The sequence below is a fragment of the Ambystoma mexicanum genome (genome assembly GCF_040938575.1).
Source record: "Ambystoma mexicanum isolate Mex_15411 chromosome 12 unlocalized genomic scaffold, UKY_AmexF1_1 Mex_chr12_unloc.1, whole genome shotgun sequence".
Classification (NCBI taxonomy): Eukaryota; Metazoa; Chordata; class Amphibia; order Caudata; family Ambystomatidae; genus Ambystoma; species Ambystoma mexicanum.
The window spans coordinates 12,422,905-12,448,187 of NW_027182322.1; the positions used below are offsets into that span (position 1 = coordinate 12,422,905).

The 25,283-nt window shown below is 36.0% G+C and overlaps 12 non-coding genes across 12 annotated transcripts; all 12 read left to right on the forward strand.

The window, feature by feature from the left end:
- The first annotated feature begins 735 nt into the window (after positions 1–735).
- TRNAR-UCU (transfer RNA arginine (anticodon UCU)) lies at positions 736–825 on the forward strand. Its single transcript is given in 2 exon segments — positions 736–772; positions 790–825. It is a non-coding gene; the product is annotated as a tRNA-Arg (tRNA).
- Positions 826–1,501: 676 nt separating this feature from the next.
- Positions 1,502–1,591, forward strand: TRNAR-UCU (transfer RNA arginine (anticodon UCU)). The gene is given in 2 exon segments: positions 1,502–1,538; positions 1,556–1,591. It is a non-coding gene; the product is annotated as a tRNA-Arg (tRNA).
- A 1,441-nt stretch (positions 1,592–3,032) lies between these two features.
- Positions 3,033–3,122, forward strand: TRNAR-UCU (transfer RNA arginine (anticodon UCU)). The gene is given in 2 exon segments: positions 3,033–3,069; positions 3,087–3,122. It is a non-coding gene; the product is annotated as a tRNA-Arg (tRNA).
- Positions 3,123–3,798: 676 nt separating this feature from the next.
- Positions 3,799–3,888, forward strand: TRNAR-UCU (transfer RNA arginine (anticodon UCU)). Its single transcript is given in 2 exon segments — positions 3,799–3,835; positions 3,853–3,888. It is a non-coding gene; the product is annotated as a tRNA-Arg (tRNA).
- A 676-nt stretch (positions 3,889–4,564) lies between these two features.
- TRNAR-UCU (transfer RNA arginine (anticodon UCU)) lies at positions 4,565–4,654 on the forward strand. The gene is given in 2 exon segments: positions 4,565–4,601; positions 4,619–4,654. It is a non-coding gene; the product is annotated as a tRNA-Arg (tRNA).
- Positions 4,655–9,163: 4,509 nt separating this feature from the next.
- Positions 9,164–9,253, forward strand: TRNAR-UCU (transfer RNA arginine (anticodon UCU)). Its single transcript is given in 2 exon segments — positions 9,164–9,200; positions 9,218–9,253. It is a non-coding gene; the product is annotated as a tRNA-Arg (tRNA).
- A 3,740-nt stretch (positions 9,254–12,993) lies between these two features.
- On the forward strand, positions 12,994–13,083 carry TRNAR-UCU (transfer RNA arginine (anticodon UCU)). Its single transcript is given in 2 exon segments — positions 12,994–13,030; positions 13,048–13,083. It is a non-coding gene; the product is annotated as a tRNA-Arg (tRNA).
- Positions 13,084–14,524: 1,441 nt separating this feature from the next.
- TRNAR-UCU (transfer RNA arginine (anticodon UCU)) lies at positions 14,525–14,614 on the forward strand. The gene is given in 2 exon segments: positions 14,525–14,561; positions 14,579–14,614. It is a non-coding gene; the product is annotated as a tRNA-Arg (tRNA).
- Positions 14,615–15,290: 676 nt separating this feature from the next.
- Positions 15,291–15,380, forward strand: TRNAR-UCU (transfer RNA arginine (anticodon UCU)). Its single transcript is given in 2 exon segments — positions 15,291–15,327; positions 15,345–15,380. It is a non-coding gene; the product is annotated as a tRNA-Arg (tRNA).
- Positions 15,381–16,056: 676 nt separating this feature from the next.
- TRNAR-UCU (transfer RNA arginine (anticodon UCU)) lies at positions 16,057–16,146 on the forward strand. The gene is given in 2 exon segments: positions 16,057–16,093; positions 16,111–16,146. It is a non-coding gene; the product is annotated as a tRNA-Arg (tRNA).
- A 4,509-nt stretch (positions 16,147–20,655) lies between these two features.
- On the forward strand, positions 20,656–20,745 carry TRNAR-UCU (transfer RNA arginine (anticodon UCU)). The gene is given in 2 exon segments: positions 20,656–20,692; positions 20,710–20,745. It is a non-coding gene; the product is annotated as a tRNA-Arg (tRNA).
- Positions 20,746–21,421: 676 nt separating this feature from the next.
- TRNAR-UCU (transfer RNA arginine (anticodon UCU)) lies at positions 21,422–21,511 on the forward strand. Its single transcript is given in 2 exon segments — positions 21,422–21,458; positions 21,476–21,511. It is a non-coding gene; the product is annotated as a tRNA-Arg (tRNA).
- The last annotated feature ends 3,772 nt before the right edge of the window (positions 21,512–25,283 follow it).

Genomic DNA, 25,283 nt, shown 5'->3' on the forward strand with positions numbered 1-25,283 from the left:
ACTTCTAAGTGAATTGGCAAAGTCATTCAAAGTTTGTGTGTTCGAATCCCACCAGAGTCGCATTTTTTACTTTCTCATTCAAACAAGGAACATTATGCATGTGAGGAATGTTTATTTTTGGCCGATGCTTTAATCTTAGTATTTGACCCAAGTTGAACCTATGTATCTAATACAGCATGCAACTGAATCAAAAGCAGTCTGCCTTCCATTGCAACAGGAACATATTGCTCATAAGCAATACAACATCACTACCAGAAACTTGGCACTTTTCTAATGTATCCTTCCTTCAGAAACATTGTCTTTATAATAGCTGTAAATGAGATAGACCAAAACACGACACCCTACGCTCAGACATTTGTTTCTAGCGACATATAAAGTAAAATCTTCTTTCAAAGCTATTTATGGTATATTCTCTTTGTGTTTTTGTATTGTTAACCAATTGTATGTCTGCACTTTTTATCCAGTTCTTTTTTATTAAGGTATGGAATTGTTGTCCAAACCAATTCACTTGGCAAGAAAATACTGTAATACCCTATTCTCCGAATTTATCCCTAAAGGAACAAAGGTGTAGTTCAAGGTTTCACCCAGAAGTGTGATTCTTCTACAGACATTTTATGTTTCCGAAAACAATTATTCTTTCTTGTATCCCAGAAGGCTTGATAATATGATGTGAAGTAAACACCGGATTGACAAAACTTCGATCATCCCTTAATGTACTCAAGTTGATGTGCATCTGGCTCTGTGGCGCAATGGATAGCGCGTTGGACTTCTAAGTGAATTGGCAAAGTCATTCAAAGGTTGTGGGTTCGAATCCCACCAGAGTCGCATTTTTTACTTTCTTATTCAAACAAGGAACATTACGCATGTGAGGAATGTTTATTTTTGGCCGATGCTTTAATCTTAGTATTTGACCCAAGTTGAACCTATGTATCTAATACAGCATGCAACTGAATCAAAAGCAGTCTGCCTTCCATTGCAACAGGAACATATTGCTCATAAGCAATACAACATCACTGCCAGAAACTTTGCACTTTCCTAATGTATCCTTCCTTCAGAAACATTGTCTTTATAATAGCTGTAAATGAGATAGACCAAAAACACGACACCCTACACTCAGACATTTGTTTCTAGCGACATATAAAGTAAAATCTTCTTTCAAAGCTATTTATGGTATATTCTGTTTGTGTTTTTGTATTGTTAACCAATTGTATGGCTGCACTTTTTATCCAGTTCTTTTTTATTAAGGTATGGAATTGTTGTCCAAACGTATTCAGTTTGCAAGAAAATACAGTAATACCCTATTCTCCGAATTTATCCCTAAAGGAACAAAGGTGTAGTTCAAGGTTTCACCCAGAAGTGTGATTCTTCTACAGACATTTTATGTTTCAGAAAACAATTATTCTTTCTTGTATCCCAGAAGGCTTGATAATATGATGTGAAGTAAACACTGGATTGACAAAACCTCGATCATCCCCTGATGTACGCAAGTTGATTGTCATCTGGCTCTGTGGCGCAATGGATAGCGCGTTGGACTTCTAAGTGAATTGGCAAAGTCATTCAAAGGTTGTGGGTTCGAATCCCACCAGAGTCGCATTTTTTACTTTCTTATTCAAACAAGGAACATTATGCATGTGAGGAATGTTTATTTTTGGCCGATGCTTTAATCTTAGTATGTGACCCAAGTTGAACCTATGTATCTAATACAGCATGCAACTGAATCAAAAGCAGTCTGCCTTCCATTGCAACAGGAACATATTGCTCATAAGCAATACAACATCACTGCCAGAAACTTTGCACTTTCCTAATGTATCCTTCCTTCAGAAACATTGTCTTTATAATAGCTGTAAATGAGATAGACCAAAAACACGACACCCTACACTCAGACATTTGTTTCTAGCGACATATAAAGTAAAATCTTCTTTCAAAGCTATTTATGGTATATTCTCTTTGTGTTTTTGTATTGTTAACCAATTGTATGGCTGCACTTTTTATCCAGTTCTTTTTTATTAAGGTATGGAATTGTTGTCCAAACGTATTCAGTTTGCAAGAAAATACAGTAATACCCTATTCTCCGAATTTATCCCTAAAGAAACAAAGGTGTAGTTCAATGTTTCACCCAGAAGTGTGATTCTTCTACAGACATTTTATGTTTCAGAAAACAATTATTCTTTCTTGTATCCCAGAAGGCTTGATAATATGATGTGAAGTAAACACTGGATTGACAAAACTTCGATCATCCCTTAATGTACGCAACTTGATTTTCATCTGGCTCTGTGGTGCAATGGATAGCGCGTTGGACTTCTAAGTGAATTGGCAAAGTCATTCAAAGTTTGTGTGTTCGAATCCCACCAGAGTCGCATTTTTTACTTTCTTATTCAAACAAGGAACATTATGCATGTGAGGAATGTTTATTTTTGGCCGATGCTTTAATCTTAGTATTTGACCCAAGTTGAACCTATGTATCTAATACAGCATGCAACTGAATCAAAAGCAGTCTGCCTTCCATTGCAACAGGAACATATTGCTCATAAGCAATACAACATCACTACCAGAAACTTGGCACTTTTCTAATGTATCCTTCCTTCAGAAACATTGTCTTTATAATAGCTGTAAATGAGATAGACCAAAACACGACACCCTACGCTCAGACATTTGTTTCTAGCGACATATAAAGTAAAATCTTCTTTCAAAGCTATTTATGGTATATTCTCTTTGTGTTTTTGTATTGTTAACCAATTGTATGTCTGCACTTTTTATCCAGTTCTTTTTTATTAAGGTATGGAATTGTTGTCCAAACCAATTCACTTGGCAAGAAAATACTGTAATACCCTATTCTCCGAATTTATCCCTAAAGGAACAAAGGTGTAGTTCAAGGTTTCACCCAGAAGTGTGATTCTTCTACAGACATTTTATGTTTCCGAAAACAATTATTCTTTCTTGTATCCCAGAAGGCTTGATAATATGATGTGAAGTAAACACCGGATTGACAAAACTTCGATCATCCCTTAATGTACTCAAATTGATGTGCATCTGGCTCTGTGGCGCAATGGATAGCGCGTTGGACTTCTAAGTGAATTGGCAAAGTCTTTCAAAGGTTGTGGGTTCGAATCCCACCAGAGTCGCATTTTTTACTTTCTTATTCAAACAAGGAACATTATGCATGTGAGGAATGTTTATTTTTGGCCGATGCTTTAATCTTAGTATTTGACCCAAGTTGAACCTATGTATCTAATACAGCATGCAACTGAATCAAAAGCAGTCTGCCTTCCATTGCAACAGGAACATATTGCTCATAAGCAATACAACATCACTGCCAGAAACTTTGCACTTTCCTAATGTATCCTTCCTTCAGAAACATTGTCTTTATAATAGCTGTAAATGAGATAGACCAAAAACACGACACCCTACACTCAGACATTTGTTTCTAGCGACATATAAAGTAAAATCTTCTTTCAAAGCTATTTATGGTATATTCTCTTTGTGTTTTTGTATTGTTAACCAATTGTATGGCTGCACTTTTTATCCAGTTCTTTTTTATTAAGGTATGGAATTGTTGTCCAAACGTATTCAGTTTGCAAGAAAATACAGTAATACCCTATTCTCCGAATTTATCCCTAAAGGAACAAAGGTGTAGTTCAAGGTTTCACCCAGAAGTGTGATTCTTCTACAGACATTTTATGTTTCAGAAAACAATTATTCTTTCTTGTATCCCAGAAGGCTTGATAATATGATGTGAAGTAAACACTGGATTGACAAAACTTCGATCATCCCTTAATGTACGCAAGTTGATTTTCATCTGGCTCTGTGGCGCAATGGATAGCGCGTTGGACTTCTAAGTGAATTGGCAAAGTCATTCAAAGGTTGTGGGTTCGAATCCCACCAGAGTCGTATTTTTTACTTTCTTATTCAAACAAGGAACATTATGCATGTGAGGAATGTTTATTTTTGGCCGATGCTTTAATCTTAGTATTTGACCCAAGTTGAACCAATGTATCTAATACAGCATGCAACTGAATCAAAAGCAGTCTGCCTTCCATTGCAACAGGAACATATTGCTCATAAGCAATACAACATCACTGCCAGAAACTTTGCACTTTCCTAATGTATCCTTCCTTCAGAAACATTGTCTTTATAATAGCTGTAAATGAGATAGACCAAAAACACGACACCCTACACTCAGACATTTGTTTCTAGCGACATATAAAGTAAAATCTTCTTTCAAAGCTATTTATGGTATATTCTCTTTGTGTTTTTGTATTGTTAACCAATTGTATGGCTGCACTTTTTATCCAGTTCTTTTTTATTAAGGTATGGAATTGTTGTCCAAACGTATTCAGTTTGCAAGAAAATACAGTAATACCCTATTCTCCGAATTTATCCCTAAAGGAACAAAGGTGTAGTTCAAGGTTTCACCCAGAAGTGTGATTCTTCTACAGACATTTTATGTTTCAGAAAACAATTATTCTTTCTTGTATCCCAGAAGGCTTGATAATATGATGTGAAGTAAACACTGGATTGACAAAACTTCGATCATCCCTTAATGTACGCAAGTTGATTTTCATCTGGCTCTGTGGCGCAATGGATAGCGCGTTGGACTTCTAAGTGAATTGGCAAAGTCATTCAAAGGTTATGGGTTCGAATCCCACCAGAGTCGCATTTTTTACTTTCTTATTCAAACAAGGAACATTATGCATGTGAGGAATGTTTATTTTTGGCCGATGCTTTAATCTTAGTATTTGACCCAAGTTGAACCTATCTATCTAATACAGCATGCAACTGAATCAAAAGCAGTCTGCCTCCCATTGCAACAGGAACATATTGCTCATAAGCAATACAACATCACTGCCAGAAACTTTGCACTTTCCTAATGTATCCTTCCTTCAGAAACATTGTCTTTATAATAGCTGTAAATGAGATAGACCAAAAACACGACACCCTACACTCAGACATTTGTTTCTAGCGACATATAAAGTAAAATCTTCTTTCAAAGCTATTTATGGTATATTCTCTTTGTGTTTTTGTATTGTTAACCAATTGTATGGCTGCACTTTTTATCCAGTTCTTTTTTATTAAGGTATGGAATTGTTGTCCAAACGTATTCAGTTTGCAAGAAAATACAGTAATACCCTATTCTCCGAATCTATCCCTAAAGGAACAAAGGTGTAGTTCAAGGTTTCACCCAGAAGTGTGATTCTTCTACAGACATTTTATGTTTCAGAAAACAATTATTCTTTCTTGTATCCCAGAAGGCTTGATAATATGATGTGAAGTAAACACTGGATTGACAAAACTTCGATCATCCCTTAATTTACGCAAGTTGATTTTTGTCTGGCTCTGTGGCGCAATGGATAGCGCGTTGGACTTCTAAGTAAATTGGCAAAGTCATTCAAAGGTTATGGGTTCGAATCCCACCAGAATTGCATTTTTTACTTTCTAATTCAAACAAGGAACATTATGCATGTGAGGAATGTTTATTTTTGGCCGATGCTTTAATCTTAGTATTTGACCCAAGTTGAACCTATGTATCTAATACAGCATGCAACTGAATCAAAAGCAGTCTGCCTTCCATTGCAACAGGAACATATTGCTCATAAGCAATACAACATCACTGCCAGAAACTTTGCACTTTCCTAATGTATCCTTCCTTCAGAAACATTGTCTTTATAATAGCTGTAAATGAGATAGACCAAAAACACGACACCCTACACTCAGACATTTGTTTCTAGCGACATATAAAGTAAAATCTTCTTTCAAAGCTATTTATGGTATATTCTCTTTGTGTTTTTGTATTGTTAACCAATTGTATGTCTGCACTTTTTATCCAGTTCTTTTTTATTAAGGTATGAAATTGTTGTCCAAACCAATTCACTTGGCAAGAAAATACTGTAATACCCTATTCTCTGAATTTCTCCCCAAGCGAACAAAGGTGCAGTTCAAGGTTTCACCCCGAACTGTGATTCTTGCTACAGACATTTAATGTTTCAGAAAACAATCATTCTTTCATGTATCCCAGAAGGCTTGATAATGTGATGTGAAGTAAACACTGGATTGACAAAACTTCGATCATCCCTTACTGTATGCAAGTGGATTTTCATCTGGCTCTGTGGCGCAAATGATAGCGCGTTGGACTTCTAAGTGAATTGGCAAAGTCATTCAAAGGTTGTGGGTTCGAATCCAACCAGAGTCGCATTTTTTACTTTCTTATTCAAATAAGGAACATTATGCATGTGAGGAATGTTTATTTTTGGCCGATGCTTTAATCTTAGTATTTCACCCAAGTTGAACCTATGTATCTAATACAGCATGCAACTGAATCAAAAGCAGTCTGCCTTCCATTGCAACAGGAACATATTGCTCATAAGGAATACAACATCACTGCCAAAAACTTTGCACTTTCCTAATGTATCCTTCCTTCAGAAACATTGTCTTTATAATAGCTGTAAATGAGATAGACCAAAAACACGACACCCTACACTCAGACATTTGTTTCTAGCGACATATAAAGTAAAATCTTCTTTCAAAGCTATTTATGGTATATTCTCTTTGTGTTTTTGTATTGTTAACCAATTGTATGGCTGCACTTTTTATCCAGTTCTTTTTTATTAAGGTATGGAATTGTTGTCCAAACGTATTCAGTTGGCAAGAAAATACTGTTATACCCTATTCTCTGAATTTCTCCCCAAGCGAACAAAGGTGCAGTTCAAGGTTTCACACAGAAGTGTGATTCTTGCTACAGACATTTCATGTTTCAGAAAACAATCATTCTTTCATGTATCCCAGAAGGCTTGATAATATGATGTGAAGTAAACATTGGATTGACAAAACTTCGATCATCCCTTACTGTACGCAAGTGGATTTTTATCTGGCTCTGTGGAGCAATGGATAGCGCGTTGGACTTCTAAGTGAATTTGCAAAGTCATTCAAAGGTTGTGGGTTTGAATCCCACCAGAGTCGCATTTTTTACTTTCTTATTCAAACAAGGAACATTATGCATGTGAGGAATGTCTATTTTTGGCCGATGCTTTAATCTTAGTATTTGACCCAAGTTGAACCTATGTATCTAATACAGCATGCAACTGAATCAAAAGCAGTCTGCCTTCCATTGCAACAGGAACATATTGCTCATAAGCAATACAACATCACTGCCAGAAACTTTGCACTTTCCTAATGTATCCTTCCTTCAGAAACATTGTCTTTATAATAGCTGTAAATGAGATAGACCAAAAACACGACACCCTACACTCAGACATTTGTTTCTAGCGACATATAAAGTAAAATCTTCTTTCAAAGCTATTTATGGTATATTCTCTTTGTGTTTTTGTATTGTTAACCAATTGTATGGCTGCACTTTTTATCCAGTTCTTTTCTATTAAGGTATGAAATTGTTGTCCAAACGTATTCAGTTTGCAAGAAAATACAGTAATACCCTATTCTCCGAATTTATCCCTAAAGGAACAAAGGTGTAGTTCAAGGTTTCACCCAGAAGTGTGATTCTTCTACAGACATTTTATGTTTCAGAAAACAATTATTCTTTCTTGTATCCCAGAAGGCTTGATAATATGATGTGAAGTAAACACTGGATTGACAAAACTTCGATCATCCCTTAATTTACGCAAGTTGATTTTTGTCTGGCTCTGTGGCGCAATGGATAGCGCGTTGGACTTCTAAGTGAATTGGCAAAATCATTCAAAGGTTGTGGGTTCGAATCCCACCAGAATCGCATTTTTTACTTTCTAATTCAAACAAGGAACATTATGCATGTGAGGAATGTTTATTTTTGGCCGATGCTTTAATCTTAGTATTTGACCCAAGTTGAACCTATGTATCTAATACAGCATGCAACTGAATCAAAAGCAGTCTGCCTTCCATTGCAACAGGAACATATTGCTCATAAGCAATACAACATCACTGCCAGAAACTTTGCACTTTCCTAATGTATCCTTCCTTCAGAAACATTGTCTTTATAATAGCTGTAAATGAGATAGACCAAAAACACGACACCCTACACTCAGACATTTGTTTCTAGCGACATATAAAGTAAAATCTTCTTTCAAAGCTATTTATGGTATATTCTCTTTGTGTTTTTGTATTGTTAACCAATTGTATGTCTGCACTTTTTATCCAGTTCTTTTTTATTAAGGTATGAAATTGTTGTCCAAACCAATTCACTTGGCAAGAAAATACTGTAATACCCTATTCTCTGAATTTCTCCCCAAGCGAACAAAGGTGCAGTTCAAGGTTTCACTCCGAACTGTGATTCTTGCTACAGACATTTAATGTTTCAGAAAACAATCATTCTTTCATGTATCCCAGAAGGCTTGATAATGTGATGTGAAGTAAACACTGGATTGACAAAACTTCGATCATCCCTTACTGTATGCAAGTGGATTTTCATCTGGCTCTGTGGCGCAATGGATAGCGCGTTGGACTTCTAAGTGAATTGGCAAAGTCATTCAAAGGTTGTGGGTTAGAATCCAACCAGAGTCACATTTTTTACTTTCTTATTCAAATAAGGAACATTATGCATGTGAGGAATGTTTATTTTTGGCCGATGCTTTAATCTTAGTATTTCACCCAAGTTGAACCTATGTATCTAATACAGCATGCAACTGAATCAAAAGCAGTCTGCCTTCCATGGCAACAGGAACATATTGCTCATAAGCAATACAACATCACTGCCAGAAACTTTGCACTTTCCTAATGTATCCTTCCTTCAGAAACATTGTCTTTATAATAGCTGTAAATGAGATAGACCAAAAACACGACACCCTACACTCAGATATTTGTTTCTAGCGACATATAAAGTAAAATCTTCTTTCAAAGCTATTTATGGTATATTCTCTTTGTGTTTTTGTATTGTTAACCAATTGTATGGCTGCACTTTTTATCCAGTTCTTTTTTATTAAGGTATGGAATTGTTGTCCAAACGTATTCAGTTTGCAAGAAAATACAGTAATACCCTATTCTCCGAATTTATCCCTAAAGGAACAAAGGTGTAGTTCAAGGTTTCACCCAGAAGTGTGATTCTTCTACAGACATTTTATGTTTCAGAAAACAATTATTCTTTCTTGTATCCCAGAAGGCTTGATAATATGATGTGAAGTAAACACTGGATTGACAAAACCTCGATCATCCCCTGATGTACGCAAGTTGATTGTCATCTGGCTCTGTGGCGCAATGGATAGCGCGTTGGACTTCTAAGTGAATTGGCAAAGTCATTCAAAGGTTGTGGGTTCGAATCCCACCAGAGTCGCATTTTTTACTTTCTTTTTCAAACAAGGAACATTATGCATGTGAGGAATGTCTATTTTTGGCCGATGCTTTAATCTTAGTATTTGACCCAAGTTGAACCTATGTATCTAATACAGCATGCAACTGAATCAAAAGCAGTCTGCCTTCCATTGCAACAGGAACATATTGCTCATAAGCAATACAACATCACTGCCAGAAACTTTGCACTTTCCTAATGTATCCTTCCTTCAGAAACATTGTCTTTATAATAGCTGTAAATGAGATAGACCAAAAACACGACACCCTACACTCAGACATTTGTTTCTAGCGACATATAAAGTAAAATCTTCTTTCAAAGCTATTTATGGTATATTCTCTTTGTGTTTTTGTATTGTTAACCAATTGTATGGCTGCACTTTTTATCCAGTTCTTTTCTATTAAGGTATGAAATTGTTGTCCAAACGTATTCAGTTTGCAAGAAAATACAGTAATACCCTATTCTCCGAATTTATCCCTAAAGGAACAAAGGTGTAGTTCAAGGTTTCACCCAGAAGTGTGATTCTTCTACAGACATTTTATGTTTCAGAAAACAATTATTCTTTCTTGTATCACAGAAGGCTTGATAATATGATGTGAAGTAAACACTGGATTGACAAAACTTCGATCATCCCTTAATTTACGCAAGTTGATTTTTGTCTGGCTCTGTGGCGCAATGGATAGCGCGTTGGACTTCTAAGTGAATTGGCAAAGTCATTCAAAGGTTGTGGGTTAGAATCCAACCAGAGTCACATTTTTTACTTTCTTATTCAAATAAGGAACATTATGCATGTGAGGAATGTTTATTTTTGGCCGATGCTTTAATCTTAGTATTTCACCCAAGTTGAACCTATGTATCTAATACAGCATGCAACTGAATCAAAAGCAGTCTGCCTTCCATGGCAACAGGAACATATTGCTCATAAGCAATACAACATCACTGCCAGAAACTTTGCACTTTCCTAATGTATCCTTCCTTCAGAAACATTGTCTTTATAATAGCTGTAAATGAGATAGACCAAAAACACGACACCCTACACTCAGACATTTGTTTCTAGCGACATATAAAGTAAAATCTTCTTTCAAAGCTATTTATGGTATATTCTCTTTGTGTTTTTGTATTGTTAACCAATTGCATGTCTGCACTTTTTATCCAGTTCTTTTTTATTAAGGTATGGAAATGTTGTCCAAACGTATTCAGTTTGCAAGAAAATACAGTAATACCCTATTCTCCGAATTTATCCCTAAAGGAACAAAGGTGCAGTTCAAGGTTTCACCCCGAACTGTGATTCTTGCTACAGACATTTAATGTTTCAGAAAACAATCATCCTTTCATGTATCCCAGAAGGCTTGATAATGTGATGTGAAGTAAACACTGGATTGACAAAACTTCGATCATCCCTTACTGTATGCAAGTGGATTTTCATCTGGCTCTGTGGCGCAATGGATAGCGCGTTGGACTTCTAAGTGAATTGGCAAAGTCATTCAAAGGTTGTGGGTTAGAATCCAACCAGAGTCACATTTTTTACTTTCTTATTCAAATAAGGAACATTATGCATGTGAGGAATGTTTATTTTTGGCCGATGCTTTAATCTTAGTATTTCACCCAAGTTGAACCTATGTATCTAATACAGCATGCAACTGAATCAAAAGCAGTCTGCCTTCCATGGCAACAGGAACATATTGCTCATAAGCAATACAACATCACTGCCAGAAACTTTGCACTTTCCTAATGTATCCTTCCTTCAGAAACATTGTCTTTATAATAGCTGTAAATGAGATAGACCAAAAACATGACACCCTACACTCAGACATTTGTTTCTAGCGACATATAAAGTAAAATCTTCTTTCAAAGCTATTTATGGTATATTCTCTTTGTGTTTTTGTATTGTTAACCAATTGCATGTCTGCACTTTTTATCCAGTTCTTTTTTATTAAGGTATGGAAATGTTGTCCAAACGTATTCAGTTTGCAAGAAAATACAGTAATACCCTATTCTCCGAATTTATCCCTAAAGGAACAAAGGTGTAGTTCAAGGTTTCAGCCAGAAGTGTGATTCTTCTACAGACATTTTATGTTTCAGAAAACAATTATTCTTTCTTGTATCCCAGAATGCTTGATAATATGATGTGAAGTAAACACTGGATTGACAAAACTTCGATCATCCCTTAATGTACGCAAGTTAATTTTCATCTGGATCTGTGGCGGAATGGATAGCGCGTTGGACTTCTAAGTGAATTGGCAAAGTCATTCAAAGGTTGTGGGTTTGAATACCACCAGAGTTGCATTTTTTACTTTCTTATTCAAACAAGGAACATTGTGCATGTGAGGAATGTTTATTTTTGGCCGATGCTTTAATCTTAGTATTTGACCCAAGTTGAACCTATGTATCTAATACAGCATGCAACTGAATCAAAAGCAGTCTGCCTTCCATTGCAACAGGAACATATTGCTCATAAGCAATACAACATCACTACCAGAAACTTGGCACTTTTCTAATGTATCCTTCCTTCAGAAACATTGTCTTTATAATAGCTGTAAATGAGATAGACCAAAACACGACACCCTACGCTCAGACATTTGTTTCTAGCGACATATAAAGTAAAATCTTCTTTCAAAGCTATTTATGGTATATTCTCTTTGTGTTTTTGTATTGTTAACCAATTGTATGTCTGCACTTTTTATCCAGTTCTTTTTTATTAAGGTATGGAATTGTTGTCCAAACGTATTCAGTTTGCAAGAAAATACTGTAATACCCTATTCTCCGAATTTATCCCTAAAGGAACAAAGGTGTAGTTCAATGTTTCACCCAGAAGTGTGATTCTTCTACAGACATTTTATGTTTCAGAAAACAATTATTCTTTCTTGTATCCCAGAATGCTTGATAATATGATGTGAAGTAAACACTGGATTGACAAAACTTCGATCATCCCTTAATGTACGCAAGTTAATTTTCATCTGGATCTGTGGCGGAATGGATAGCGCGTTGGACTTCTAAGTGAATTGGCAAAGTCATTCAAAGGTTGTGGGTTTGAATACCACCAGAGTTGCATTTTTTACTTTCTTATTCAAACAAGGAACATTATGCATGTGAGGAATGTTTATTTTTGGCCGATGCTTTAATCTTAGTATTTGACCCAAGTTGAACCTATGTATCTAATACAGCATGCAACTGAATCAAAAGCAGTCTGCCTTCCATTGCAACAGGAACATATTGCTCATAAGCAATACAACATCACTGCCAGAAACTTTGCACTTTCCTAATGTATCCTTCCTTCAGAAACATTGTCTTTATAATAGCTGTAAATGAGATAGACCAAAAACACGACACCCTACACTCAGACATTTGTTTCTAGCGACATATAAAGTAAAATCTTCTTTCAAAGCTATTTATGGTATATTCTCTTTGTGTTTTTGTATTGTTAACCAATTGTATGGCTGCACTTTTTATCCAGTTCTTTTTTATTAAGGTATGGAATTGTTGTCCAAACGTATTCAGTTTGCAAGAAAATACAGTAATACCCTATTCTCCGAATTTATCCCTAAAGGAACAAAGGTGTAGTTCAAGGTTTCACCCAGAAGTGTGATTCTTCTACAGACATTTTATGTTTCAGAAAACAATTATTCTTTCTTGTATCCCAGAAGGCTTGATAATATGATGTGAAGTAAACACTGGATTGACAAAACCTCGATCATCCCCTGATGTACGCAAGTTGATTGTCATCTGGCTCTGTGGCGCAATGGATAGCGCGTTGGACTTCTAAGTGAATTGGCAAAGTCATTCAAAGGTTGTGGGTTCGAATCCCACCAGAGTCGCATTTTTTACTTTCTTATTCAAACAAGGAACATTATGCATGTGAGGAATGTTTATTTTTGGCCGATGCTTTAATCTTAGTATGTGACCCAAGTTGAACCTATGTATCTAATACAGCATGCAACTGAATCAAAAGCAGTCTGCCTTCCATTGCAACAGGAACATATTGCTCATAAGCAATACAACATCACTGCCAGAAACTTTGCACTTTCCTAATGTATCCTTCCTTCAGAAACATTGTCTTTATAATAGCTGTAAATGAGATAGACCAAAAACACGACACCCTACACTCAGACATTTGTTTCTAGCGACATATAAAGTAAAATCTTCTTTCAAAGCTATTTATGGTATATTCTCTTTGTGTTTTTGTATTGTTAACCAATTGTATGGCTGCACTTTTTATCCAGTTCTTTTTTATTAAGGTATGGAATTGTTGTCCAAACGTATTCAGTTTGCAAGAAAATACAGTAATACCCTATTCTCCGAATTTATCCCTAAAGGAACAAAGGTGTAGTTCAATGTTTCACCCAGAAGTGTGATTCTTCTACAGACATTTTATGTTTCAGAAAACAATTATTCTTTCTTGTATCACAGAAGGCTTGATAATATGATGTGAAGTAAACACTGGATTGACAAAACTTCGATCATCCCTTAATGTACGCAACTTGATTTTCATCTGGCTCTGTGGTGTAATGGATAGCGCGTTGGACTTCTAAGTGAATTGGCAAAGTCATTCAAAGTTTGTGTGTTCGAATCCCACCAGAGTCGCATTTTTTACTTTCTTATTCAAACAAGGAACATTATGCATGTGAGGAATGTTTATTTTTGGCCGATGCTTTAATCTTAGTATTTGACCCAAGTTGAACCTATGTATCTAATACAGCATGCAACTGAATCAAAAGCAGTCTGCCTTCCATTGCAACAGGAACATATTGCTCATAAGCAATACAACATCACTACCAGAAACTTGGCACTTTTCTAATGTATCCTTCCTTCAGAAACATTGTCTTTATAATAGCTGTAAATGAGATAGACCAAAACACGACACCCTACGCTCAGACATTTGTTTCTAGCGACATATAAAGTAAAATCTTCTTTCAAAGCTATTTATGGTATATTCTCTTTGTGTTTTTGTATTGTTAACCAATTGTATGTCTGCACTTTTTATCCAGTTCTTTTTTATTAAGGTATGGAATTGTTGTCCAAACCAATTCACTTGGCAAGAAAATACTGTAATACCCTATTCTCCGAATTTATCCCTAAAGGAACAAAGGTGTAGTTCAAGGTTTCACCCAGAAGTGTGATTCTTCTACAGACATTTTATGTTTCCGAAAACAATTATTCTTTCTTGTATCCCAGAAGGCTTGATAATATGATGTGAAGTAAACACCGGATTGACAAAACTTCGATCATCCCTTAATGTACTCAAGTTGATGTGCATCTGGCTCTGTGGCGCAATGGATAGCGCGTTGGACTTCTAAGTGAATTGGCAAAGTCATTCAAAGGTTGTGGGTTCGAATCCCACCAGAGTCGCATTTTTTACTTTCTTATTCAAACAAGGAACATTACGCATGTGAGGAATGTTTATTTTTGGCCGATGCTTTAATCTTAGTATTTGACCCAAGTTGAACCTATGTATCTAATACAGCATGCAACTGAATCAAAAGCAGTCTGCCTTCCATTGCAACAGGAACATATTGCTCATAAGCAATACAACATCACTGCCAGAAACTTTGCACTTTCCTAATGTATCCTTCCTTCAGAAACATTGTCTTTATAATAGCTGTAAATGAGATAGACCAAAAACACGACACCCTACACTCAGACATTTGTTTCTAGCGACATATAAAGTAAAATCTTCTTTCAAAGCTATTTATGGTATATTCTGTTTGTGTTTTTGTATTGTTAACCAATTGTATGGCTGCACTTTTTATCCAGTTCTTTTTTATTAAGGTATGGAATTGTTGTCCAAACGTATTCAGTTTGCAAGAAAATACAGTAATACCCTATTCTCCGAATTTATCCCTAAAGGAACAAAGGTGTAGTTCAAGGTTTCACCCAGAAGTGTGATTCTTCTACAGACATTTTATGTTTCAGAAAACAATTATTCTTTCTTGTATCCCAGAAGGCTTGATAATATGATGTGAAGTAAACACTGGATTGACAAAACTTCGATCATCCCTTAATGTACGCAAGTTGATTTTCATCTGGCTCTGTGGCGCAATGGATAGCGCGTTGGACTTCTAAGTGAATTGGCAAAGTCATTCAAAGGTTGTGGGTTCGAATCCCACCAGAGTCGTATTTTTTACTTTCTTATTCAAACAAGGAACATTATGCATGTGAGGAATGTTTATTTTTGGCCGATGCTTTAATCTTAGTATTTGACCCAAGTTGAACCAATGTATCTAATACAGCATGCAACTGAATCAAAAGCAGTCTGCCTTCCATTGCAACAGGAACATATTGCTCATAAGCAATACAACATCACTGCCAGAAACTTTGCACTTTCCTAATGTATCCTTCCTTCAGAAACATTGTCTTTATAATAGCTGTAAATGAGATAGACCAAAAACACGACACCCTACACTCAGACATTTGTTTCTAGCGACATATAAAGTAAAATCTTCTTTCAAAGCTATTTATGGTATATTCTCTTTGTGTTTTTGTATTGTTAACCAATTGTATGGCTGCACTTTTTATCCAGTTCTTTTTTATTAAGGTATGGAATTGTTGTCCAAACGTATTCAGTTTGCAAGAAAATACAGTAATACCCTATTCTCCGAATTTATCCCTAAAGGAACAAAGGTGTAGTTCAAGGTTTCACCCAGAAGTGTGATTCTTCTACAGACATTTTATGTTTCAGAAAACAATTATTCTTTCTTGTATCCCAGAAGGCTTGATAATATGATGTGAAGTAAACACTGGATTGACAAAACTTCGATCATCCCTTAATGTACGCAAGTTGATTTTCATCTGGCTCTGTGGCGCAATGGATAGCGCGTTGGACTTCTAAGTGAATTGGCAAAGTCATTCAAAGGTTATGGGTTCGAATCCCACCAGAGTCGCATTTTTTACTTTCTTATTCAAACAAGGAACATTATGCATGTGAGGAATGTTTATTTTTGGCCGATGCTTTAATCTTAGTATTTGACCCAAGTTGAACCTATCTATCTAATACAGCATGCAACTGAATCAAAAGCAGTCTGCCTCCCATTGCAACAGGAACATATTGCTCATAAGCAATACAACATCACTGCCAGAAACTTTGCACTTTCCTAATGTATCCTTCCTTCAGAAACATTGTCTTTATAATAGCTGTAAATGAGATAGACCAAAAACACGACACCCTACACTCAGACATTTGTTTCTAGCGACATATAAAGTAAAATCTTCTTTCAAAGCTATTTATGGTATATTCTCTTTGTGTTTTTGTATTGTTAACCAATTGTATGGCTGCACTTTTTATCCAGTTCTTTTTTATTAAGGTATGGAATTGTTGTCCAAACGTATTCAGTTTGCAAGAAAATACAGTAATACCCTATTCTCCGAATCTATCCCTAAAGGAACAAAGGTGTAGTTCAAGGTTTCACCCAGAAGTGTGATTCTTCTACAGACATTTTATGTTTCAGAAAACAATTATTCTTTCTTGTATCCCAGAAGGCTTGATAATATGATGTGAAGTAAACACTGGATTGACAAAACTTCGATCATCCCTTAATTTACGCAAGTTGATTTTTGTCTGGCTCTGTGGCGCAATGGATAGCGCGTTGGACTTCTAAGTAAATTGGCAAAGTCATTCAAAGGTTATGGGTTCGAATCCCACCAGAATCGCATTTTTTACTTTCTAATTCAAACAAGGAACATTATGCATGTGAGGAATGTTTATTTTTGGCCGATGCTTTAATCTTAGTATTTGACCCAAGTTGAACCTATGTATCTAATACAGCATGCAACTGAATCAAAAGCAGTCTGCCTTCCATTGCAACAGGAACATATTGCTCATAAGCAATACAACATCACTGCCAGAAACTTTGCACTTTCCTAATGTATCCTTCCTTCAGAAACATTGTCTTTATAATAGCTGTAAATGAGATAGACCAAAAACACGACACCCTACACTCAGACATTTGTTTCTAGCGACATATAAAGTAAAATCTTCTTTCAAAGCTATTTATGGTATATTCTCTTTGTGTTTTTGTATTGTTAACCAATTGTATGTCTGCACTTTTTATCCAGTTCTTTTTTATTAAGGTATGAAATTGTTGTCCAAACCAATTCACTTGGCAAGAAAATACTGTAATACCCTATTCTCTGAATTTCTCCCCAAGCGAACAAAGGTGCAGTTCAAGGTTTCACCCCGAACTGTGATTCTTGCTACAGACATTTAATGTTTCAGAAAACAATCATTCTTTCATGTATCCCAGAAGGCTTGATAATGTGATGTGAAGTAAACACTGGATTGACAAAACTTCGATCATCCCTTACTGTATGCAAGTGGATTTTCATCTGGCTCTGTGGCGCAATGGATAGCGCGTTGGACTTCTAAGTGAATTGGCAAAGTCATTCAAAGGTTGTGGGTTCGAATCCAACCAGAGTCGCATTTTTTACTTTCTTATTCAAATAAGGAACATTATGCATGTGAGGAATGTTTATTTTTGGCCGATGCTTTAATCTTAGTATTTCACCCAAGTTGAACCTATGTATCTAATACAGCATGCAACTGAATCAAAAGCAGTCTGCCTTCCATTGCAACAGGAACATATTGCTCATAAGGAATACAACATCACTGCCAAAAACTTTGCACTTTCCTAATGTATCCTTCCTTCAGAAACATTGTCTTTATAATAGCTGTAAATGAGATAGACCAAAAACACGACACCCTACACTCAGACATTTGTTTCTAGCGACATATAAAGTAAAATCTTCTTTCAAAGCTATTTATGGTATATTCTCTTTGTGTTTTTGTATTGTTAACCAATTGTATGGCTGCACTTTTTATCCAGTTCTTTTTTATTAAGGTATGGAATTGTTGTCCAAACGTATTCAGTTGGCAAGAAAATACTGTTATACCCTATTCTCTGAATTTCTCCCCAAGCGAACAAAGGTGCAGTTCAAGGTTTCACACAGAAGTGTGATTCTTGCTACAGACATTTCATGTTTCAGAAAACAATCATTCTTTCATGTATCCCAGAAGGCTTGATAATATGATGTGAAGTAAACATTGGATTGACAAAACTTCGATCATCCCTTACTGTACGCAAGTGGATTTTTATCTGGCTCTGTGGAGCAATGGATAGCGCGTTGGACTTCTAAGTGAATTTGCAAAGTCATTCAAAGGTTGTGGGTTTGAATCCCACCAGAGTCGCATTTTTTACTTTCTTATTCAAACAAGGAACATTATGCATGTGAGGAATGTCTATTTTTGGCCGATGCTTTAATCTTAGTATTTGACCCAAGTTGAACCTATGTATCTAATACAGGATGCAACTGAATCAAAAGCAGTCTGCCTTCCATTGCAACAGGAACATATTGCTCATAAGCAATACAACATCACTGCCAGAAACTTTGCACTTTCCTAATGTATCCTTCCTTCAGAAACATTGTCTTTATAATAGCTGTAAATGAGATAGACCAAAAACACGACACCCTACACTCAGACATTTGTTTCTAGCGACATATAAAGTAAAATCTTCTTTCAAAGCTATTTATGGTATATTCTCTTTGTGTTTTTGTATTGTTAACCAATTGTATGGCTGCACTTTTTATCCAGTTCTTTTCTATTAAGGTATGAAATTGTTGTCCAAACGTATTCAGTTTGCAAGAAAATACAGTAATACCCTATTCTCCGAATTTATCCCTAAAGGAACAAAGGTGTAGTTCAAGGTTTCACCCAGAAGTGTGATTCTTCTACAGACATTTTATGTTTCAGAAAACAATTATTCTTTCTTGTATCCCAGAAGGCTTGATAATATGATGTGAAGTAAACACTGGATTGACAAAACTTCGATCATCCCTTAATTTACGCAAGTTGATTTTTGTCTGGCTCTGTGGCGCAATGGATAGCGCGTTGGACTTCTAAGTGAATTGGCAAAATCATTCAAAGGTTGTGGGTTCGAATCCCACCAGAATCGCATTTTTTACTTTCTAATTCAAACAAGGAACATTATGCATGTGAGGAATGTTTATTTTTGGCCGATGCTTTAATCTTAGTATTTGACCCAAGTTGAACCTATGTATCTAATACAGCATGCAACTGAATCAAAAGCAGTCTGCCTTCCATTGCAACAGGAACATATTGCTCATAAGCAATACAACATCACTGCCAGAAACTTTGCACTTTCCTAATGTATCCTTCCTTCAGAAACATTGTCTTTATAATAGCTGTAAATGAGATAGACCAAAAACACGACACCCTACACTCAGACATTTGTTTCTAGCGACATATAAAGTAAAATCTTCTTTCAAAGCTATTTATGGTATATTCTCTTTGTGTTTTTGTATTGTTAACCAATTGTATGTCTGCACTTTTTATCCAGTTCTTTTTTATTAAGGTATGAAATTGTTGTCCAAACCAATTCACTTGGCAAGAAAATACTGTAATACCCTATTCTCTGAATTTCTCCCCAAGCGAACAAAGGTGCAGTTCAAGGTTTCACTCCGAACTGTGATTCTTGCTACAGACATTTAATGTTTCAGAAAACAATCATTCTTTCATGTATCCCAGAAGGCTTGATAATGTGATGTGAAGTAAACACTGGATTGACAAAACTTCGATCATCCCTTACTGTATGCAAGTGGATTTTCATCTGGCTCTGTGGCGCAATGGATAGCGCGTTGGACTTCTAAGTGAATTGGCAAAGTCATTCAAAGGTTGTGGGTTAGAATCCAACCAGAGTCACATTTTTTACTTTCTTATTCAAATAAGGAACATTATGCATGTGAGGAATGTTTATTTTTGGCCGATGCTTTAATCTTAGTATTTCACCCAAGTTGAACCTATGTATCTAATACAGCATGCAACTGAATCAAAAGCAGTCTGCCTTCCATGGCAACAGGAACATATTGCTCATAAGCAATACAACATCACTGCCAGAAACTTTGCACTTTCCTAATGTATCCTTCCTTCAGAAACATTGTCTTTATAATAGCTGTAAATGAGATAGACCAAAAACACGACACCCTACACTCAGACATTTGTTTCTAGCGACATATAAAGTAAAATCTTCTTTCAAAGCTATTTATGGTATATTCTCTTTGTGTTTTTGTATTGTTAACCAATTGTATGGCTGCACTTTTTATCCAGTTCTTTTTTATTAAGGTATGGAATTGTTGTCCAAACGTATTCAGTTTGCAAGAAAATACAGTAATACCCTATTCTCCGAATTTATCCCTAAAGGAACAAAGGTGTAGTTCAAGGTTTCACCCAGAAGTGTGATTCTTCTACAGACATTTTATGTTTCAGAAAACAATTATTCTTTCTTGTATCCCAGAAGGCTTGATAATATGATGTGAAGTAAACACTGGATTGACAAAACCTCGATCATCCCCTGATGTACGCAAGTTGATTGTCATCTGGCTCTGTGGCGCAATGGATAGCGCGTTGGACTTCTAAGTGAATTGGCAAAGTCATTCAAAGGTTGTGGGTTCGAATCCCACCAGAGTCGCATTTTTTACTTTCTTTTTCAAACAAGGAACATTATGCATGTGAGGAATGTTTATTTTTGGCCGATGCTTTAATCTTAGTATTTGACCCAAGTTGAACCTATGTATCTAATACAGCATGCAACTGAATCAAAAGCAGTCTGCCTTCCATTGCAACAGGAACATATTGCTCATAAGCAATACAACATCACTGCCAGAAACTTTGCACTTTCCTAATGTATCCTTCCTTCAGAAACATTGTCTTTATAATAGCTGTAAATGAGATAGACCAAAAACACGACACCCTACACTCAGACATTTGTTTCTAGCGACATATAAAGTAAAATCTTCTTTCAAAGCTATTTATGGTATATTCTCTTTGTGTTTTTGTATTGTTAACCAATTGTATGGCTGCACTTTTTATCCAGTTCTTTTTTATTAAGGTATGGAATTGTTGTCCAAACGTATTCAGTTTGCAAGAAAATACAGTAATACCCTATTCTCCGAATTTATCCCTAAAGGAACAAAGGTGTAGTTCAAGGTTTCACCCAGAAGTGTGATTCTTCTACAGACATTTTATGTTTCAGAAAACAATTATTCTTTCTTGTATCCCAGAAGGCTTGATAATATGATGTGAAGTAAACACTGGATTGACAAAACTTCGATCATCCCTTAATGTACGCAAGTTGATTTTCATCTGGCTCTGTGGCGCAATGGATAGCGCGTTGGACTTCTAAGTGAATTGGCAAAGTCATTCAAAGGTTATGGGTTCGAATCCCACCAGAGTCGCATTTTTTACTTTCTTATTCAAACAAGGAACATTATGCATGTGAGGAATGTTTATTTTTGGCCGATGCTTTAATCTTAGTATTTGACCCAAGTTGAACCTATCTATCTAATACAGCATGCAACTGAATCAAAAGCAGTCTGCCTCCCATTGCAACAGGAACATATTGCTCATAAGCAATACAACATCACTGCCAGAAACTTTGCACTTTCCTAATGTATCCTTCCTTCAGAAACATTGTCTTTATAATAGCTGTAAATGAGATAGACCAAAAACACGACACCCTACACTCAGACATTTGTTTCTAGCGACATATAAAGTAAAATCTTCTTTCAAAGCTATTTATGGTATATTCTCTTTGTGTTTTTGTATTGTTAACCAATTGTATGGCTGCACTTTTTATCCAGTTCTTTTTTATTAAGGTATGGAATTGTTGTCCAAACGTATTCAGTTTGCAAGAAAATACAGTAATACCCTATTCTCCGAATCTATCCCTAAAGGAACAAAGGTGTAGTTCAAGGTTTCACCCAGAAGTGTGATTCTTCTACAGACATTTTATGTTTCAGAAAACAATTATTCTTTCTTGTATCCCAGAAGGCTTGATAATATGATGTGAAGTAAACACTGGATTGACAAAACTTCGATCATCCCTTAATTTACGCAAGTTGATTTTTGTCTGGCTCTGTGGCGCAATGGATAGCGCGTTGGACTTCTAAGTAAATTGGCAAAGTCATTCAAAGGTTATGGGTTCGAATCCCACCAGAATCGCATTTTTTACTTTCTAATTCAAACAAGGAACATTATGCATGTGAGGAATGTTTATTTTTGGCCGATGCTTTAATCTTAGTATTTGACCCAAGTTGAACCTATGTATCTAATACAGCATGCAACTGAATCAAAAGCAGTCTGCCTTCCATTGCAACAGGAACATATTGCTCATAAGCAATACAACATCACTGCCAGAAACTTTGCACTTTCCTAATGTATCCTTCCTTCAGAAACATTGTCTTTATAATAGCTGTAAATGAGATAGACCAAAAACACGACACCCTACACTCAGACATTTGTTTCTAGCGACATATAAAGTAAAATCTTCTTTCAAAGCTATTTATGGTATATTCTCTTTGTGTTTTTGTATTGTTAACCAATTGTATGTCTGCACTTTTTATCCAGTTCTTTTTTATTAAGGTATGAAATTGTTGTCCAAACCAATTCACTTGGCAAGAAAATACTGTAATACCCTATTCTCTGAATTTCTCCCCAAGCGAACAAAGGTGCAGTTCAAGGTTTCACCCCGAACTGTGATTCTTGCTACAGACATTTAATGTTTCAGAAAACAATCATTCTTTCATGTATCCCAGAAGGCTTGATAATGTGATGTGAAGTAAACACTGGATTGACAAAACTTCGATCATCCCTTACTGTATGCAAGTGGATTTTCATCTGGCTCTGTGGCGCAATGGATAGCGCGTTGGACTTCTAAGTGAATTGGCAAAGTCATTCAAAGGTTGTGGGTTCGAATCCAACCAGAGTCGCATTTTTTACTTTCTTATTCAAATAAGGAACATTATGCATGTGAGGAATGTTTATTTTTGGCCGATGCTTTAATCTTAGTATTTCACCCAAGTTGAACCTATGTATCTAATACAGCATGCAACTGAATCAAAAGCAGTCTGCCTTCCATTGCAACAGGAACATATTGCTCATAAGGAATACAACATCACTGCCAAAAACTTTGCACTTTCCTAATGTATCCTTCCTTCAGAAACATTGTCTTTATAATAGCTGTAAATGAGATAGACCAAAAACACGACACCCTACACTCAGACATTTGTTTCTAGCGACATATAAAGTAAAATCTTCTTTCAAAGCTATTTATGGTATATTCTCTTTGTGTTTTTGTATTGTTAACCAATTGTATGGCTGCACTTTTTATCCAGTTCTTTTTTATTAAGGTATGGAATTGTTGTCCAAACGTATTCAGTTGGCAAGAAAATACTGTTATACCCTATTCTCTGAATTTCTCCCCAAGCGAACAAAGGTGCAGTTCAAGGTTTCACACAGAAGTGTGATTCTTGCTACAGACATTTCATGTTTCAGAAAACAATCATTCTTTCATGTATCCCAGAAGGCTTGATAATATGATGTGAAGTAAACATTGGATTGACAAAACTTCGATCATCCCTTACTGTACGCAAGTGGATTTTTATCTGGCTCTGTGGAGCAATGGATAGCGCGTTGGACTTCTAAGTGAATTTGCAAAGTCATTCAAAGGTTGTGGGTTTGAATCCCACCAGAGTCGCATTTTTTACTTTCTTATTCAAACAAGGAACATTATGCATGTGAGGAATGTCTATTTTTGGCCGATGCTTTAATCTTAGTATTTGACCCAAGTTGAACCTATGTATCTAATACAGGATGCAACTGAATCAAAAGCAGTCTGCCTTCCATTGCAACAGGAACATATTGCTCATAAGCAATACAACATCACTGCCAGAAACTTTGCACTTTCCTAATGTATCCTTCCTTCAGAAACATTGTCTTTATAATAGCTGTAAATGAGATAGACCAAAAACACGACACCCTACACTCAGACATTTGTTTCTAGCGACATATAAAGTAAAATCTTCTTTCAAAGCTATTTATGGTATATTCTCTTTGTGTTTTTGTATTGTTAACCAATTGTATGGCTGCACTTTTTATCCAGTTCTTTTCTATTAAGGTATGAAATTGTTGTCCAAACGTATTCAGTTTGCAAGAAAATACAGTAATACCCTATTCTCCGAATTTATCCCTAAAGGAACAAAGGTGTAGTTCAAGGTTTCACCCAGAAGTGTGATTCTTCTACAGACATTTTATGTTTCAGAAAACAATTATTCTTTCTTGTATCCCAGAAGGCTTGATAATATGATGTGAAGTAAACACTGGATTGACAAAACTTCGATCATCCCTTAATTTACGCAAGTTGATTTTTGTCTGGCTCTGTGGCGCAATGGATAGCGCGTTGGACTTCTAAGTGAATTGGCAAAATCATTCAAAGGTTGTGGGTTCGAATCCCACCAGAATCGCATTTTTTACTTTCTAATTCAAACAAGGAACATTATGCATGTGAGGAATGTTTATTTTTGGCCGATGCTTTAATCTTAGTATTTGACCCAAGTTGAACCTATGTATCTAATACAGCATGCAACTGAATCAAAAGCAGTCTGCCTTCCATTGCAACAGGAACATATTGCTCATAAGCAATACAACATCACTGCCAGAAACTTTGCACTTTCCTAATGTATCCTTCCTTCAGAAACATTGTCTTTATAATAGCTGTAAATGAGATAGACCCAAAACACGACACCCTACACTCAGACATTTGTTTCTAGCGACATATAAAGTAAAATCTTCTTTCAAAGCTATTTATGGTATATTCTCTTTGTGTTTTTGTATTGTTAACCAATTGTATGTCTGCACTTTTTATCCAGTTCTTTTTTATTAAGGTATGAAATTGTTGTCCAAACCAATTCACTTGGCAAGAAAATACTGTAATACCCTATTCTCTGAATTTCTCCCCAAGCGAACAAAGGTGCAGTTCAAGGTTTCACTCCGAACTGTGATTCTTGCTACAGACATTTAATGTTTCAGAAAACAATCATTCTTTCATGTATCCCAGAAGGCTTGATAATGTGATGTGAAGTAAACACTGGATTGACAAAACTTCGATCATCCCTTACTGTATGCAAGTGGATTTTCATCTGGCTCTGTGGCGCAATGGATAGCGCGTTG